Here is a 20,781-nt window from a genome sequence, read left to right on the forward strand (position 1 = left end):
TTATCAGAGAATTTTCAAACCATTTTATAAACATGGTTTATAATATGTCAGAGTTTTTGTTTTGTAACTAATATCGATCTATCACAAATATTTCATTGATAGAAAAAATATATAATTTTAGAAGGTTTTTAAACAGTTTCGTCGCATTTCAACAAAACCTGTTTTCTAAGTTGTACACCTCAGGAACATGAAAACAATGCAGATTAATGTCAATCGAATATAAAGTACTGTTGTTTGAGTTCAGCTCTGTTTTTTTGGGTGCTGTTCGTTATTCCGAAGGGTTGTTAATCCGAAACACGCAAATCCCCTATACCTAGAGGTTCGTTAATCCGAAAATGAAAAAGGGTTCGTTAATCCGAAAATTTGTGGCGTTATTCCGAAGGTTCGTTATTCCGAAGATTGGTTAATCCGAAAATGAAATTCGGAACAATGAACCTTCGGAATAACGAATCTTAGGAACAAAGAGCCTTCGGAATAACGAACCTTCGGAATAACGAGCTGTAACCGTTTTTTCATGGTTTAAGAATTAAAAGCCAACTTTCATTGTTGTTAGTTTGTCCAGGACGTGTCAAATTTGTTTTCTATCATTCTGTAACAAAATATTGTATGTTCGTTTGATTTGGAATCATGAACTTTGCTACTTAAAATTATTCTTCAAAATCATATTCTATTATGACTTGTCTGCTGAATGCATCAAATTAATTGCATGTAAAACAGACCAAATTTCCATACTTTTGGACCAACATTTTACCCCGCTCACTTTCTTTCTTAGACATCAATTCGTAATCTTTGACAATAATACAGTGTTTAAATTTCATATAAGCTTGCATTGTTTAATTATTTGAAGAAAGTCATACAGTGATCTTTGTATTCAATATAACACATTGTATAATGTACATGTTGTCCTTACAACAAAGATTGACTTTACAGCACAGCTGCAGTTGATTTCCAATGGAGTCCTTGATGTACGTTGATATTATAAATGGAAATAGTTCAACATTGTGTCAGTAGATAAAACATATATACTACAAAGATATGAAGAGTTTGCTCGCAAAAACCGATAGGTCCATATTTGCCAAATGCAGATATTTGCGATTAAAGGTCAAGAAAAATAAAGAGAATAATAAGAAAGCTTTTGCTTCTTTTGACCATAACTTCAAAAATGTACCTTTATAATTATGTAGTGACCAATATATCATTTAAAAGGTATTATTTTGTACTTTATGACAGAGACCGTACTTCAAAATCTTCAAAAATGGACTTATCGGTTTTTGCGAACAAACTCTTCATATATTATTATACTTTCATACTACACAATCTTTCTAGTCTAATCCAGCATAAACCATTCTTTCATGGCATTGAGGCATTTTAACTTCGTCTTTGAAAAACAATAATTTCTATTTCATGCTTTATTGCCCTCTTGGAAATGTTTGCATTTGCATCCGTTTCATGCTGAAGGTAGTAAGGCTCTCATTTTTTTCTTTTTCTGAATGCTTTCATAGGAATAACTGAAGGAAGAGTTTTATGGGTCGGCGAAACCGGAGAAGTAGAGTGTAGAGTGGACGGTAACCCCATTATCGTTGGATTCTCTCAGGGTACCAACCAGCTGGTACAATGGAGTCCCGAGCAGGGCGTATCGAGACCAGGCGGCGAGCGGTACGACATGATGGTAGAGGGTACTCTTTACACCATGAAAATCGATGACATGGTCCTCTCGGATGCCGTTACCTACACCTGCTTCTGGTCCCTCAAATCCGGATCGTTTCAAATCAAGAACACCGACGTAAAATTTTTCGGTAAACCTCTTGTTTAATTCGTGTCCACGATCACCACGATCACCAATGAATGTTGTTGAGATTGGATAAATGTTAAACGATATTAAGTAATTGATATTTTGCTGTTATTGCTGCTGCGAGTTGTCAGCTATAATGACAAGTTTGTTACACCATAATAATACTGACTTTGTTTGTTATAGTCTTTTCGACAAACAGAGCTCGATTCGAAATTGAGCTTTTTTTTTTGGTATGTACTTGATCGCTGTGGAGCGTCCTTATGTTTCATTGGAAATAATTCAGTTGAGATGTGCAAAACAATCGCTAATTTTGTAGTTCGTAATTTAATGAGGTACCATGATGATATACCATGTCGCACCTCGCACTCATCCATCAGCACACATACTTTCACACGCACATTCTGTATGACTTGCCCTATTCCTTCCTTCCCTTCTTGTCTGCTTTCAGTAATTCGTAAGCAAATATTCGTGATCATGTTATGGTCAATATGTTGCTCTTATATAAAATATGGATGAAATAAATCTATGTACACATAAAAATGTCCAATGTCGGTATTATTTACCTGACGAGTTTAATTCAGAATTTTCTAGCAACGAACATTCTCTCAGTATATTACACGTTAATGCTCGCAGTCTTCAAAGAAATTTTAAAAATATGCAATCATTGTTGTCTGCGATAAATATGAAATTTTCAGTTATTAGTGTCACAGAAACATGGCTTAACGACAAATCTCCCCCTTTATATAACATTGATGGATATTCTGTTGTCCGGTCTGATAGAAAATGCGGACGAGGGGGCGGAGTTGCTTTGTTCTTATCACACTCGTTATCGTTTAAAGTAAGACCTGATTTGATATATAACGGAAATGAATTTGATAGCATGTGTGTTGAAATCAATATATGCAATAGAAGAAATATAATACTTTGTGTTGTATACAGGCCCCCTCATACAGACAGTAATTTATTTTTGGAAAATTTGGATGTTTTATTAGAGCTGATCAATCAAGAAAACAAAGATGTTTACTTGATGGGTGATTTCAATATTGATCTTTTGAATCAAGGAAGTAATGCTAAGAATAAGTTTTGCAATATTTTGCAAGCAAATTACTGTAATGTCACTATAGATAAGCCCTCGAGAATGACGGTTAACTCATCAACATTGATTGATAATATTGTTACTAATATTGACACAGATCATTCGAAATCTGGTCTTTTGTATAGTGATATATCTGATCATTTACCTATATTTTTTATCTGTACCAAGATACAACATTCCCATGTCAAGCAAACAGAAAGTAAGAAGAAGCGCAAATTCACATCAGAAAATATATCATTACTCAACGACGATTTAATCTCGGAGACATGGGATGATGTATTGCTTTGCGCAGACCCAAATATTGCTTATGATACGTTTTGGAATATATTTCTTTCTTATTTTAACAAACATATCCCCGCAATTGAAAGGAAAAGTAATAAAAAAATTAAAAATCCATGGATAACAAAAGGAATTTTCCGATCAATAAAGAAAAGAAATATGTTATATAAATGCAGTTTACGGTATTCTAATAATGATAATGTTAATCGATATAAATTATATAGAAATAAATTGACACAAATCATAAGGCTTTCCCGTAGGATGTTTTATACAGAAGCCTTTCAAAATGCTACTGGAAATATGTCAGCCACTTGGAAAGTTATTATTAATGTTATTGGTAAGCAAAAGAATATGTCAAAATTTCAAATTATGCGTGATGGTCAAACACTCTGTAACCCTAGGGATGTAGCATGTTGTTTCAATGAGTATTTTGTTGCTATAGGTCCAAGTCAAGCTTCAAAAATAGATCCCACACAAACTGATTTTTCGCAGTATTTAGGTGCGTCAAATGATAATTCACTATTCTTTAAACCAACAGATTATGGTGAGATTCTTGACATTGTTCACTCACTAAAATCAAGTTATGCAGCTGGTCATGATGAAATGAGTACGTATTTTTTGAAACAGATTATTGGTAGTATACTGACACCCTTAGTGTACATTTGTAATTTGTCACTCTCAACTGGTATATTTCCGAATGCATGTAAAATTGCTAAAGTTATTCCAATATATAAAAAAGATAACTCTTCTTTTGTATCAAATTACCGTCCTATTTCTATTCTTCCTAGTATATCTAAGGTAATAGAAAGGCTTGTATAATTATAACAGATTGTATGATTTTTTGACACAATATGATATATTTAACCAAGACCAGTATGGTTTCAGGAAATTTCATTCAACAGATATGGCACTAGCCCAATTATACGATAGAGTGTCGACTGCCTTAGCTGAACAAAAACATGTCATCGGTGTTTTCATGGACCTAAGCAAGGCATTCGACACTCTTGATCACACTATCCTCATACGTAAATTGCAGTCTTATGGTGTTCGTGGCATTCCACTTGAATGGTTTAAAGACTACTTGTTAAATAGAAAGCAATATGTGTACTATGAATCTGTTAACTCTGAAGTATTACCTATACAATGTGGAGTCCCACAAGGATCCATATTGGGACCGTTATTATTTCTAGTGTATGTAAATGATATTTCAAACTCATCTAAGTCACTGCAATATTTTATGTTTGCTGATGACACCAATGTATTTTGTTCCAATTCTAATTTTCATTCGCTCCTAAGAACTCTTAACACTGAATTACCGAAATTATCTATGTGGTTTAAGAGTAATAGATTATCACTTAATCTGAAAAAGACAAATTTTATGTATTTCTATAACAAGAAGCACAACAATGAAATGCAACATTTAAATATTATAGTGGATGGTGTATTATTGGAACAAAAACAGAGTATTAAATTCCTCGGAATATATATAAATGAAAATATGAAATGGAATGTTCATGTACAATATATCTCTGATAAAGTATCTCGTAATGTTGGTATACTTCAAAAGTTAAAGTATTATGTCCCTCAGAATACTTTATTTATGTTATATAATTCATTGATATCATCGCACATTTCTTATTGCAACATTGTATGGGCAACATCAAAAAGCCACATTGATAGCATATTACTTTTGCAAAAGAAAGCAATACGTATATGCACCAACTCAGGTTATCGAGACCATTCAGATCCTTTATTCGCAGAATCTGAAATTCGAAGTTTAAAGTCCACGTATTCTTTTAGGAAGGCTGTAAAAACGATGTTGTTATCTGAATATCAGTAATTCCATTGTCATTGTTATATACACGAAATTCTTTCGTACAAATATCGACACAATTAATCTATTATGTAATAATGATTATGTAACCGACCATGACCTGTATCAACTGTCCACCTGTACCTCGTTGAAGAAATATTTTGTCATGTCTTGCTAATCAGTGATACAGGTGATTTTATTTTGTATAAACCTTTAGTGAAAGCAGACAAGCCTCTCCCTTCCCTTTCTCCTTTTAACTATCCTATCTCTATGCAAGTCATCCCTCCCTCCTATTCTCCTTCCCGTGCTACGGGGGCTGCACGCAAATCAAGCTACGCTTTAAAGCATTTGTTTAAATATATATTTCTCATACAATATTTGGCTATCACACGTTAATGTATCATATACTATATTGAAGGTAATTTGATTGGCTATTATTCTGCTAAATTCATAATAAAGGAACTTTACACATGAGTGAACACCTTTGTGTGTTTGTTTTTCCTTGTTCAAAGGCACAAAAGCAAAATTGGAAAAAAATGAACATGTTGTCATCAAATGCTTTTTCATACTACAATAAGAACCAAGGACAAATTTAACACAGTAAAATGCATGCATGAATCATATATTGCAACAATATTCTACGATCTCTATAATATCTTTTAAGCCCATGAGATCAATAAAAGACTAGAAAACTGGAGAAAAACAAAAAATCTTCTGCCAAATCCATATAAAAAAGCGAGAAAAAAAGTAATGTTAATGAAAATGGTAAAAATGTGAATTGATTTCTCTAATAAGGACAATATTGCAGATAATATTAGGTTCTTGAATTTGTGTCATGAATCCTTTGCAATTTTTTTTTTGTAATTTGTAGGACAAAAAAAAAAAACACGATTGGGTTTACTCATGCGTAAATAGTCCCTTTATATTGATTTGCTAGCTGATAGCCAATTAAATTTCCTTTAACTCTTTATGTGCCATGGTGGAAACCCCCTGTGTGCCACGTTATTCTGAGACACGAGAAGACATTCTGTTTTACATACCTATGTAACTTCTATAGATTTCTGTTCAGCTGGACATAATATAGTAAATAAAGTTGTAGAGAAAATGCCAAGATTTGTTTTGATGCAACGTGTTTGAGACCCCAAACAGTGACAAAAACGTAGAATCTACACCTAAATCTAGTAGAGAATACCGCTTGTTGGTCAATCACGACATAAAATTCAAGCTATATGTGAGAGGAGCGAAAGCGCGAGAAATGCTTTCATTGTATTGCGGCATTTGGCGATTCTTCCGTCGGTCGGTTTGGGCGGGTTTGTGCATTTGGAAGTTGCCACGCCGTGAACTGACTTGCGAACATGGCACATAGAGAGTTAATATGGTATACTTATAATACATCGATTTTTAGAGGGGCCCACATTCTACAAGCTCTGTCTTTTTAGTTGGTCTCTTCTTTTTTTTTCGCACTTTAACCAAGGTTATACGTGCACTTAATTTTAACCATTTCTGTTTCTATTTAATTACAATGTATAATTACTCTAAGGTCCTCAATTATTGTACAGTCTTCTCACTACTCAATGTTCTGTTTACCTTGTTTTCTGCAATCAAAGGAAGTAAAACATATATGTTTTGTCGAAAAGTGAAATAAACTTTGAATTGTATCGAAAAATTAAATCTTCAAGTCTTCTACGAAAAATAATTATGAACTCGAAAAAGTGAATACGTTCTTTTTGCTCATGGCCGGGGGAACGGGGGGGGGGGGGGGGGGGGGGGGGGGGCAGGGAGCCTAAGGTCCCTCCCCCGCCCCTTTTTCTACAGCATACAAAGGAATACATAAGGTGTGATCACATCATCACATTGCACCACCCCCCCCCCCCCTTTTAACCCGGAAGTACGTAAGTGGCACTAGAAAGAAATCGAGATCTTGAGGTGTGAGCGCCGTAAGGCCATGTTTTTGTTTTGTTGTTGTTGTTGTTGTTGTTGTTGTTTTTTTTTTTGCTTGTTAGCTCATGAAACCAGGAAGAGGCCCCCCCCCTTTTTTTTCGAAAACCCTGTTATATGTAGCTATATAATGTATATATATATATATATATATATATATATATATAGCTATATATATATATATATATATATATATATAACAATAATAATGTCACAATAGAGGCATGCATTGAATGCCAATTGCCTTGATTTGGAATTAAAATCAAGGCATTTGGCATTTAATGCATTCCTCTATTGTGGCATTATTATTGCTATTTCTAGTACTGCCAATACGGTGAGCAATTACAATATATATATATATATATATATATATATATATATATATATATATAGTATATATACATAATTTGTATATGGTTGTCCGGTCATCGTGTGTTGTTGTATAGCATGTGTAATAACATGAATTTGAAGATTTGAAGAGTTTGTTTCCAAAAACCGATAAGTCCACTTGTGAAGATTTTGAATTACGGTCTCTTTCATAAAGTACAAAATGATATCTTTTAAATGATATATTGGCCACTATATTATTATAAAGGCATATTTTTGAAGTTTATGGTCAAAAGAAGCAAAAATTTTGTTGTCATTCTCTTTATTTTTCTTGACCTTTAATCGCGAATGTCTCCATTTGACAAATATGGACTTGTCGGTTTTTGCGAAACATTATGGACTTATCGGTTTTTGCGAACAAACTCTTCATTTGAAGACAAAGATAAGATAATAGACATTGATAATTTTTTTTTTTCGTATTCAACCGCAACACACGAGCTATAATACTGATTCTTTGTACCCGAATATGAAATGATGAAAATGAAAGATCAATATCAGATATTCATTTCAGCTCGGTCAGTTTATGTTAGATTATAGATGTCATAATTTACCAATGATATTTCATGGTATATTTTATAGAAACAGTCACATACACAGCTACCTCATAAATTGATGCAATGAACTCCTCCCAAATAGTGAGATCTATACCACATTGAAAATTTGGAATAGTTCAATTCCCCTCCACCCCCCCCCTCTAAAAAAGGGGGGAAGCATTATTCACGAAAATTATACATTCCACATTCCATATCAACATGTATACTAACATAATGATAAGGGTAGCAAATATACCCCTGCTTTCTGAAAGCGGTTAGTCAAATGCTCTTCATAAGGGTTTAAAAGTGAATTTTTGTGACATTTTCTTTATATCTCCTTGAATTGTTGTCCACTCTTACGTTATAATCTCTCGTCATAATAACACCAAAATTTTCAAAATTCTTAACTTTTTGTATCGATTGCCTATTTTCCTCAAACTTTCACTGATGTGTTCTACTATTAAAATATAATGTCACTGCTCTCACACATTCCACATTGCTCTTTGGGGTTTGGGATCCCTTTATGAAGACGAATACTGCATCAATACTTTGACTGTAATGCTTATTCACATAGAGGTCTCACTCGATGTGATAAGCGCTTTCCTCATATCGTGTAGTGTTGTGGCTATGCTGTCAGTAGACTACCATAACTTATCATCTTATTATTAGAATAGGTCGCCCTCTGTAGGTATATAATGAGAACAAATCCTTTTAATTGCTTCTGACTTTACATATTTCCCGTTTCCATTATACACAGCACACGCACACACAAGCCTTTGACACGATGATCACATACACACGCAGAAACGGAGCTGCCACACCTTTCCGGGTAGGCTACGCCCGCTTGTTAACAATTAAGTAGGGATTTCCCAGCACGTAGGAGAATTTTCCGCGGGCGGACAAGGATGTTGGCGAGTTCCGTACTTGCGTCTTATCTGCTAGACGCGTGCTACTTCTCTGTTACTTGCGTTTATTCCGTGTGACCTGCGTGAAAGCTTCGAAACCGACCCGTTTTCAGTTATGAGCGACATACGGGGACTGCGAAGTACCTGCGTGGGAGTCGCTTGCGAGGTCTGCCACTATGGGCCTCTTACTTGTGTTCTGCGTGTACCTCTGCGAGCAAACCCCCGCGACTCACCCGGAATAAGTTTTGAGCATGCTCAAGGCCTTGTCTAACCATGCTTGGGAAAGCCTTGCGGGTTGACTTGCGGGGGGGGGGGGGGGGGGGGGGGGGGATAGCTACCCGGAGCTCCCTGCAGTTGGCCCGCACCTGGCAGTACTTATCTGGTATCTCGCTCGTAGTTGCCTGCAGCCAAGTTTTGAGCATGACCAAAACATTTTCCGAGTGAGTCGCGGAGACTGCCTGCAGAGGTCCACGCAGAACACCAGTAGGAGGCCCGTAGCTGCCGCAAGTCGCAAGTAGTTGACCCGCTTGAAGTACGTAAGTTGCCCCTTGATCTATGCAAATCGAATTCCTTTAAAGGATTCCTTCACAAAGTTGTCAGCCCTCATTCGCCACCCATGCGCCTGACACGCAGGTCACATGGAATGCACTTATGACGAACGTAAGTAGCATACGGGTCCAGCGTGTAGGACGCCCGTGAAACTCAAAGCCTTGTCCGCCCGCAAAAAAAAAAAAAAAAAAAAAAAAAAAAAAAAAAAAATGTCCTGTAACAAGCCCGCGTAGCTTGCCCGGAAAGGTGTGACAGGGCCTAAACTTGACTGCGGGTAAATACGATTTGCGAGAGGCAACCCCGGGTAACTACGGGCGAGATTCATACTAGGTACTGTCATGTACGGGTTATCTGCGGGGACCTCCGTGTAGCAAAAATAAAACCTTATTGTTCTTCGCAAGTCGCACGCAAGGATTGCCCGGAAATGTGTGATAACACAGCCTTTGCTTTTCATGCCAAGTGGTAGGTGATTCTGGTCGCTATCATTTTAAGTAGATTGTTAAGAAGCAGATGTGAGAAGATTAAACAGAATTAAGTATCTTATAAAAAGAGATGAAAGCTTGAAATTTAGCATCAGTAGTTTTCCAATGTGTCATTTTAAGACAAAAATAACATCCACACAAAAATTCAAGATAGTAGCCATTTATCAAAGTTGTCGTTAATGTGTCACGTAAAAGTAAATTCTCAACCTATAATTTGATAAAATTGCCATTCAAAAAATAGTTTTGCTGTCTATTCAGTTATGTTCATACGCATTCGAAAAATATCATACTAATGAAAAATCATGTTGACGCTCCCCTCCCTTTTTGTTTTTTCTTGAATGTTACTCTATTGGTGTACAAGCATAAATGATGATGTTATTTTTACAATAATTTCGGGGTCAGACAGCTTTCTATTTTGACATAGTCGTTTATGATTTTGCCACAGCAAAGTAGGATAAAGTGGAAAAAAAAGATATCAGGAATCTAGAAAGATTTCGTTTGCATTAAGATTCGTGCACATCACCCATTGTAGATCGGATCTTAAATTACCTATATCTCAACACTATAAAATTAGCTTGGATAAAAGGGAAAGGACGCCCAAGATTTTTCCCTCATTCTCTCCTTAGCATTAATTCATTACTGCACATTTTGATACAAATTTACATATTGAGATTTTTCATTTTATCTTAATATTTTTTACAATAGCTTACGAACACAAAAGTATCAATTCTTTTAATTCTTTGATGGATGATACAGCCTACGTGTATATTCCTTCTTTAGATAGGAATTTATCTGCATTCTTGAATAAACTTCCTTTAAGAACATGAACAATCAATCGGTTTCCTCTGTTCTTTTCCAAGGTTTTTTCGAATAACCATCGCTCTGTAAATACTCAAAAGAGCTAACATCAGAATATCATTGGCTTTGCTTTTTGTATTCACATATATATTTTTAAGGGAAATTTGTGTCCATGCATTGCTAAAAACTAGATTTGCCTATACTTTGAAGTCAAATTTGTGTTGAAAGTACGACGGATGCAACTGTTTCATGCATTTTACTATTCGAAAATGATATCTTCCTTTCAATGGCCGTTTTCTCACAATGTATTTGTATATGCCTTTGTTTACAAATTTTGCTGTAACTTGAGAATGCTTCAATATTTTCTTCCCATATGTGTTACAATTATGCAGAATAGGACATGCTTATTGAGCTTTTTTAATTTATGGGCTGTAGTTTTTAAGTTATTGATAGCTGAATCCTGATTGGATAATACTGGTTGCCATGGCGAAAGGAGAAAACTTTTTTCTACAATAATCAATAAGAATGTTTGTTCGTTTTTTAATTGTATCTATCTACAAAAATGGATAAAAATACCAAAGTTAGCAGAAGTATAAGGCATTTGGGAGGTAACCAATCACCTGCAGGCATCTGGTTACCATGGTAACCGTGCACACTGTTATATCTTACAATGTATCCCATTGTATTGCTGACATCTTTAGCAACAGGTACATATAATGGTTTTATGGAGTTTTGATGAATTCTTCATGAAATAAATGCAAAAACTGTGATTATTTTGTCATTTTCAGTGCCCGAATAGCGACAAGCGTCACCGACTCTAGTCTAATTTCTAGCCGTTTTTATTTCGTCTTTATTTCTCCGAGTTGCAGCTTGTGTATGTGCAGAAGCCCGCTGTATTGCGCTAAGCCGAGTGAGGGCGCATACCCAGTGATTGCCACAAAAAAAAAAAAAAAAAAAAAAATCGGTTCGGGTGTTGCAAACACTGGGTATGCACCCTCACTCAGCTTGCTGCAACTCGGAGAAATACAGACGAAATAAAAACGGCTAGAAACTACATTACACCGACCACAGCTTGGCATGAAAAGTTAGTTTGCAGGCAAAAACCCTTGTTTGTCGAAGAAAAAGTCTGCGTGCGCTAAGACTACTACACGCACCACTGGCGCTGGCGCCTGTGTCAGCGCTAGTGGTGTGTGTAATAGTCTTCGCGCGCGCAGACTCCTTTTCGAACAATAAGGTCTTGTCGCAACTAAAGTGGCCTGTAAAATTCTATTGATACAACAATTTGGAATCACATACTACCTGGGGGTGTTCCAGAGGGTCAAACCGACCACCCCGTGCAGTCAAACCTTGTCTGCGGGATGGGTTGAACCAAGTCAATTTTTTCTTGGTTCCTGCGCCTTGGCTAAAAAACACTGAATTTGGAACATGAGCTGCATCACCACCAAGCAATGGCATGTCAAAGATGTATAGTGACAGCAAAGGACTTAACTATAACACGGCGGGGCGGTGCAAGAACAGTTAATATAATCGGCAGCAAAAACTTGCACATACAAATTTGTAGTAATGTTGCTATCAAACCGATACACAAGCACATAAACGGTGCTAGAACAACCCATTCCCCCCCCCCCCCCCCCCCCCAAAAAAAAAAAAGCTCGTATATCGCCGAACTCCGCCAAGCAGCTCTGGATCTAAATCTAAAAGTTGTCATCTCATCATTCCACGTCTAGACTGACGCGAGAGCGGACGTTCGACAAATACATCGGCATCTGTTCTTAAAGCCAGAGACTAGGATTCGAAGACTTCCAGTCGGCTTCATACAATTGGACGTATTCGCTGTGATTCCTATCAACTGCCTATAGGCTAACCATACGTATTTAGATATCCTTCTTGATGAAATCTGTCTCTTGGGTTTTTTTCCCTCTCTTCGAAAGAAAAATGAAGCGCTTTCTCGGTCTTCAGATGGAGAAAAATGGACTATCTTTCTCGTCACATTCGTTGTCATCAGATTGGGTAAGAGTTTATCATTTATTCTTGACATTTATATTTTATATCATTTGATATTGTGTTATATTATAAACTATGAGTTTATCTCCTTCCATGTCAACATCAGGATGTGAAACAATTTTCATATTTTGAGTATTAAAGGTCCTGTTTACCTTTGGAAGCAGTGATTTTAAAAATGTTCAAAATATCACATTTGACGCATATGTGTAGGTCTGTTGCATCACAAAACAATCATCCTACCATATAACATTTTCGCAATACAGCATAAAATGAAAGGATTTTATATCAGTGTTTTTCTCAATAAACGCTAACTATAGACGGTTTAGTCTGGGAAAAAAAAATATTGCAACTGTTGTTCATATTTTGTGTATTTAACAATATTTGACATTGATTATACGGATTTTTTTACAGTAGTTGTTTCTATCCCTAACAGACATTTTAGAACTATTTTAATGTACTAATGTTGAGATTTTGTTTCATCTGCAAAAGCCTAATGGTGCATTATGCCTTTGTTATGCCTTAGTTGTAATATGTACTCATTCTGTTCATGTGTTCTTAGTATCTTGTCATGATAATTGTTTGCCAATATACCATATTTATTTATTCTTTTTGATATTTCAATTATACATACATTTCTGAAAGAAGTTGCGTTTTCCTTTGGTGCAATGACCCAGTAAGGACCTTTTTTAGGGAAAACTAGTGTATATAGTTCGTGAATTATCCACCAAAAACTAATTTGATAGCAATTACACTTTTTAGATATTACGGACATCACACCATCTAGAGATCGTGACGTAAATGTTGCTTTGGAATCCATTGATAGCGTGTGAAATACTCATTATTTTTTTTTTAAGTCCAAGTAAAAAAGTATAAATATCCCTTTTGATGCAAATGAGAAAACGAGTACCAGGCAGTAAAGGAATTAATGATTGTCCGCTAGGAAAATAACGCGGATAGTGTATATAGAGGGGTACTCATGGTAAACAAAAACCTTCTTATTGTCATTGCATTCTATCAAAATTACTAATTCTATCATCATTCTCATTGTTATTTTCAATAGTATTTCTGTTAATATTACCATTATGATCATTTTGCTGTATTATAAAGAAGGCCTACTTGATGTTATTATCATTATCATTATCATTATCATTAGTATAGGTTTTTCCATCCATTTTCGCACTTTTTTCATACATTTTCAGAGATTTATTATTCAATTTCGTCATGAGAAGCACGTGGAACGCAAATCCTAACTTCAATTTCGTCAATATTGTCATTGTAATTCGTTTTTCGTCAAACATTTTCGAAGACAATCGTTAATTGTCATTCAAAGTCATCCCTCCCGCTGACGGATCGCAGAATATATAGATCAAATTCGTTTTTGTTCACACAATTTTATGAATTTTTAATTCAAATTAATAAGATGTTGTCGATTCTTTATTTTGATGGTGAACCAACTTTAAGCCGACATATTTTTACTTTCTCTCGTAAACTGTATCGTTACAATTATTCAATAACCATTTGCTTTGACAATACACACGAAAAAAAAAATAACTTCACCCAAATTTGATAGAAGGTTTAACGACAGTCAAAAGTCATAACCCAGGACACTATGTCAATGTCACATTTTGAACTTTAACACATAATGTTCAGGTTTTCGCATCATAATGCATGAAGCAAACTTAATTTTGTACCCCGGAAAGCAGCAAACATAATTATGTTATTCATTCTTCGACATGTTAAACAGGCTACAGTTCTATACTTGAATTTTGTCTTTAAAAGAAACCTGTACTGACATTTTCTACTTGTCTGATAATTCTAATCTACATTTTTTGATGCCTACAACTGGAAAGAGAGGATTCTAAAACCCAGGATAAGCCTGTAATGATTTTTTGAAAAAAATGAAAACGAGCAAGCCAAGGAACGATCCACACAATTTGGCATACGTCACAGGTGCCAACCTCCGAATTTAGCAAAACGAACTAGAAAGGTTCTACACATTTACTGTCAATTTACTGATGAAATTTCACACGAAGTACTGCAAAAACTGTTATTTAGTAAAATTGCAATATGGAGCTGAAATAAACATGTTAAACAATATTTATTAATTTTTAAAAGGAATCTCTTCAAAAGCTTTTTACTTAGACCAAATTTGTGGGGAATATTCCAGATATGCAAAATGAAATTGGCATCATTGTCCGAACGTGCTGCCCATAGAAAACTATGTGTAAAAAAAGTAACGTTGCACTAACTATGCATTGATGATGCCGATGAGCGATAATGGTTCGACATCACAGTTCAAACTATCTAACGAAGATGAGGACTGAGTGATTCTTAAAATCTAAATCCAAAAAATAGTCAACGGCAATCACGGTTTACGCCTAGTTAGAAGAAAACGGCACTCAGTACATATAGACTCTAGACTAGAACTAGGACTAGGACTAGTGAGCAGTCAAGGACCGAGAAGATTCTACTCGCCGCTCCGTCGACAGCTAGCTGTACGTGGACAGCGCTAATAATAGGCACAGCGTAAACGTCTCGTATGCAATACATACCCCGAATGGCCCTGCTGCCAGAACTTGAAGACGAAAGACGAAAAGTCCAGACTCCAAGGTCTAGCGTTGCCGCTAGAGGCCCTTGTGCTGCAGGCCCTGTTGTTTCTGTGCTGAATTTTGCAGGTAAGGTATCTGCTTTATGGATTTTCAATGTTTTTGTGGTCGAGATAAATCTCATGGTGGTCGTATCAACACCAAGGACTAACTTAGATCTAGTTTTAGTAGGACGCATACCTCGGAAGAGTGGCCCGACCACGTAGATACAAACAGTGCCACTGCTTCGCGATCCAATCGCTGGTGTAGGCATAGTGCTAGAGTACTTCCGTATCCATGTAGATATCTCAAAATTCACCCAACCAAATTGCACCAAAATCACAAGAAGTAGTTTATGACTCATGTCCACTTGCTCACGCTAATTGGAACCAAATCGCAAGTTGAGAAGCGTAAGTGAAGTTGTCGACTTTCCTGTCGTTGCTAAAAACAATCTGCTCTGTACGACTAAACAAGAGTGATCGCGGCGTAGTAGCCCTACTTGCCTGCGCACGCACAGACTGAAGTTAGCCATCTAATATCATGAGACAAATCTTTCAAGTAATCGGGAGCAAGAAATCAATTTATAAATTATTTGAGCTAAGTTGAATGAAAAATAAAGTTCGTAAATCACACAAATCGCTAAAATCATGACATTTTTAAATTTAGTTCCCGCGTAAATTCCCCGTTCGCACAGAACTAGTCGGCTAACTTCAGTTCTAGATTGTGCATATCGCGTTTACCAAGATCTCTCGCGAAGTGTGAGATTTTTTTTTTTTTTTTTTTTTTGTGACAACTTGAAATTCGGCGTCAATATTGATACTTCTCGATTACCGATTTCGTTCAAATATAATACGGTATTTTGAAATATGCTTAGAAGTATATCCTGTAATTTTGGTGCGATTTGGTTTAGCGAAATTTGAGACAGCTGCATGGATAGGACAGTACACAAGTGCCGCCTGCTAGCTAAATTGGGCCTAAGCGTCGTCTGCTACTCGGCACGATTTAACGCACGCGTATGCGAGGGCTTGTAATCCGTGAAACATTTGGCACCTGTGACATCACGACATCCGGGCTCGTCATCTCATTAGCATAATTCTCGCCAAAAAATTTCCATTTTCAACGTGAAATTACGGACTAAATCGTTATGAAATTTTGATTCTGTTTGCACCGCTGGGTCTTTTAGAATTAAAAGAACAACATATAAAACAAATAAAAAACCGGTACAATGCCCTCATGTTTGCCTAGAAATCGTTTGTCAGTGTTTTCGTTAGCGAGACAGTACGTCTGTTTGTATCAGTGTGTACTCGGATTGCTTGTGCGTGTGTGTCTGTATCTGTGGTTGTGTGTGTGTGGGGGGGGGGGGGTGTATGTTAACTCCTAAATGTAAAATGTGAACGGTTACAGAAAAAAAATACATGAATGACTGGAAAATCACACCGGATAGAGATATAAGACGAATATGAATGAAAATTTAACGAAAATGATTGACAAAAGACAAAATCGAACCTGCTGTTTTGAGTGCTGCGAGTGAGACTGACAAATTTTAACTGTAAATGACGGAAATGTATGCCATATGACTAAATTGAATGGACTTTATTTGAAAATGAACGACGAAAGACGAATTTGAAAGTAAGATTGGCCTATTCCCAACATCCTGCGACGAAATTGAAGTAAAAATTTGTGAAATTGACTGGAAAAAAGTTTGAAAATGAATGGAAAAACCTATAGCAGTAGCAGCAGCAGTAGAAGTATTTGTATAAATAATTACAGCTTTGAAAGGTGCAAGAACGGCTCCTTGAGATAAGTGCCCATTAATTGATTGATTTCTTTGCGCAGTGTGGCTGCAAACCAAAGTAAAAGGACAGTTTCGCCTTGTGTACATTATAATTAGTATTTTTATTATTATTATTATTATTATTATTATTATTTCGTCATTATTATTATCATCATTATTATAATCATTGTTATTATCATTATCATTATCATTATCATTGTTGTTGTTGTTGTTGTTATTACTCATATTTTTTTTTTGTCTTGCTTTGCTTTGCTTTATTTACAAGTCTGTTTGAGCTTGGCTTGTGAGGAAATTCTGCCGGGTGCCGAATTCAATTGTGGAACTTACACACTGCCCAACGGGGAGACAGTTGGTATGGTTTCCAAGTTGATGAGGGACGAAGGGATGGCTAAGATGATGATGAATCGTCCATTCTTTGAAGGGAAGGATATGCGCGCCTGCGTCATTCCAGGTAAATTCCGTGCTCGTGTCCCTTTCACGATGTTAAGGAAAATTTGAAATAGCCAGAGTCACTAAACATATCCAGACTCAAACGAGCGATCTCAGGTTTACCGAACAGGGGTCTTATCCAATGCACCACCGAGCTTCCGCCCGACTGCATCTTGTGCGAGTTCCATTCCTAACGGCATGATGCGGGTGCTGCGTACTGCGAATTTATTTAAATTAACGAAAAACATTAAATAATATGAAATTCGTCCATTATGTCATTTGCCATATTGCCATTTGTCATTTACAATAGCCCCGTATCGACGTAGATTTCCCATAAGAATAAGGACCAGCACTGGATGTCGGGAGCATGGTTGGTGGACACGTTGGTAAAGAGGAGATAATTTGTATTCAGCTCGAGGATGTATATCCCCAGTCGTTTTTCCCAACCGAAAAATATATTTTGTCACCTTTTTGTTATATTTTTTTAAGTATTTTCTTTAAAAATGCATAGTTTTGTGATTTTTTTTTGGAAAAATATTCTTAAAATAACATGATAGTTGTTATTTTGAAGAAACTCTCTAAATATATCATATTTTTTGGGTGCTTTTGCGAGTCTTCAGATGAGACGAATATCTTTCTTACATTTTTTCATCTTCCCCATAAACGTTTTTGTGAGTTTGTACGAATACTTTAAAAATAGGACATTTTGGAATATTTTTGTCAAAATGAAATACAATTTATATTTTTTCAACATTTTTTCAGCTTAATTGAACAAATTAATGATAAAAGCATTAAATTATGCTTTGAATTAAAAATGTGATAAAATTGTAAAAGTGAATTCAGTTGGTTCAGTTAAATCAAAGCCAGTTGACATTTCAACTAGCAAACTATTGTGTAGACCAGGTAAGTATTTCTCTTGTATGAATTGTGTTTGTGTGTTTGTGTGTATTATCTATATATATACATATACATATATATGTATATATGTGTGTGTGTGTGTGTGTGTGTGTGCGTGTGTGTTAATTTGTGTGTAAACAGTTTGTTGACACTTGAAAGCTATGTACCTTTACTGGTTTCTACTGCGGTCATGCATATTCATAAGCTATTCAAATTTTCTTGGAATGGAAAAAGAAAAATAAAGTTCTTATTGCTTTTATGATTACAATAAGCTTTGAACTGTGTTGAAAAGTTTACTCAATATTATTGTTGTGTTATTCATAATTTCAACTTGTGTTATGAGAAAGCATTTTCATGTTTCAATGTCAAAAGAGTAATTTATTTGGTAACCAGGCCTTAAATCATTATGACAAAATCGTCCTATAAAGGATGCTGTAGCCCCTCTGTATTATTCGTTGTAGTATCTTTTGTTGTACTTTTGCTGTACATTGTACACAGGCAATGAACAAGAAAATACTTACATATATTGTGATATTTGTGTTTGTACATGAATGTGTATATGTACAATGATGATACAGAAACCAATAAATCAAATCAAATCAAATCAAACCATCAAACATGCGTGTTGAATATATCCTTTCTATCTGTCTTGTTATATATACTTCAAAAAACAAACAGAAAAACAAAACGGTAGGTAGTATTAATCAAAAAAGAAATAGAACAGCAGTATCATTTGCATACTTGAAAGCTGCAGGTACACACCAATCGAAAAAAAAAATCTTATGCTTTCAGGCACTAATAGTCTCAAAATGTGTGATTATTGAGAAGAATACCATACTTTGGCGTGTGTATAAAAGTTTAAACACCACCATTCTTCTTGGCATCATTGCCCACACAAACCATCATTATAACCATCTTTTTTATGTTTGGGATTGTTGTTACTAAGTCGACTGTCACTTGCTATTTGAGGTAAGAGACTATCAGGCTGAGGTTTAAGTTTTCGTTCCATACAGGCCTAGAATGAACCATAGTGCAGTGGTATAACAACAGCGCGAAACGTGGTGTATAATTTATATAAGGAAAAACAAGGGTCATCTGTAACCCATATCAAAAAGATGAAAAAGGGAGAAACAAACAAACATGCTGCTACAGTCGTCAAATATTGAAATTAAATTTTGTTTATTTCTCTAAAGGTCATTTACTCCAAGCTTACAAATCATACAGGACTTTCTTTAGTTATAACGAAATTTTGTAAGAACCGCACAGTATCGTTCATAAAGATTATCAGTATGTCCCCCCCCCCCAAAAAAAAGAAGAAGTTACAATCAAATTTTTGCTTTGATAACACCCAATATGATTAAACTGTCTGAATGCTACTTCAGGGTCTTAAAATATAACATCTTAGCTCCATTTTGCAGAAAAGCAATTAAATAATGGTTAAGCGGTCACAGAGAAATGTATAGGGTTTTCTGTAAGATGTGGGCAATGAGTTATGGTTTCAGACTTTGAATTTGTATTTGGATTGATTCACTATTTTTAAAGATATTATTGTGGAGGGTCCCGTTGATTTTTGTTTTTCTGGACATACGGTATAGATGATAATTTTGCTTCGGTTGGAACGATTATTTCGTTATAACCGTGCTCGTTGTATCGGGACTGCACTGTCTTTAATATGTCTAGCTTAATTCATTTGAAAACGAAAATTAAATAAAATTTGTCAAGAAGCTACCTGAATTCTCTTTTGAAATCCTGGCTCTGCTGTGCAGTCAACCTATAAAATGGAATAATCTGCCTGGAAATTCAAATTATCGCAGTAATAATCACTGTTCGTGAAATTTCGTGAATAACATAAAGAGATATCTTTAAAATTCATTCTTCATTAACATGCAGCCTCTGTAAGGGAGCAGTAACATGGAAAGAAACTCACACAGACTTCATTTGACAGTAACACCGTCTCTCACACTCAACGACAATTAGTCTAGCGGATATAGAGCACATATAGGGTGAATCATGCACATTATGATAAAAGCACCATATTTGGTACACATGTTCATGATGCCAATACAAGTCATTTCTGATATGGAAGCCACTCTGATTCTGCCTGTGTCGGCCGTGGCGGCCATTATTCAAAATGGCCGCCATGTGATATAGGAATGCTGTGTATTTTGGAAACTATAAGTCCGATTGTCATGATTCTTGTACCAAAGTATAGGTTTTGAGGGTCAAGGATTCCAATAGAATAATTTTTGAGAGGATAAAACCATGGCAACCTACTTATTGGCAGCCATTTTGAAAAAATATGGCCACTATGCTAGATATAACATATCCTTACAACGTATGGACAAAGGGTCATGACTCTGGTACCAACTTATATGTTTTTGGCGTCAAGGATTCCGATAAATTCAACTGTAAGTGAATATGAATCGTTTCATCCTAAGTTTTGGCGGCCATTTTAATAAATATGGCTGCCATACAACAGATAATGAATATTGTATATCT

This window comes from Diadema antillarum, unplaced genomic scaffold, assembly GCF_040938485.1.
Source record: "Diadema antillarum isolate AM-2024a unplaced genomic scaffold, OU_Dant_1.0 seq00000730_RagTag, whole genome shotgun sequence".
Taxonomy (NCBI): Eukaryota; Metazoa; Echinodermata; class Echinoidea; order Diadematoida; family Diadematidae; genus Diadema; species Diadema antillarum.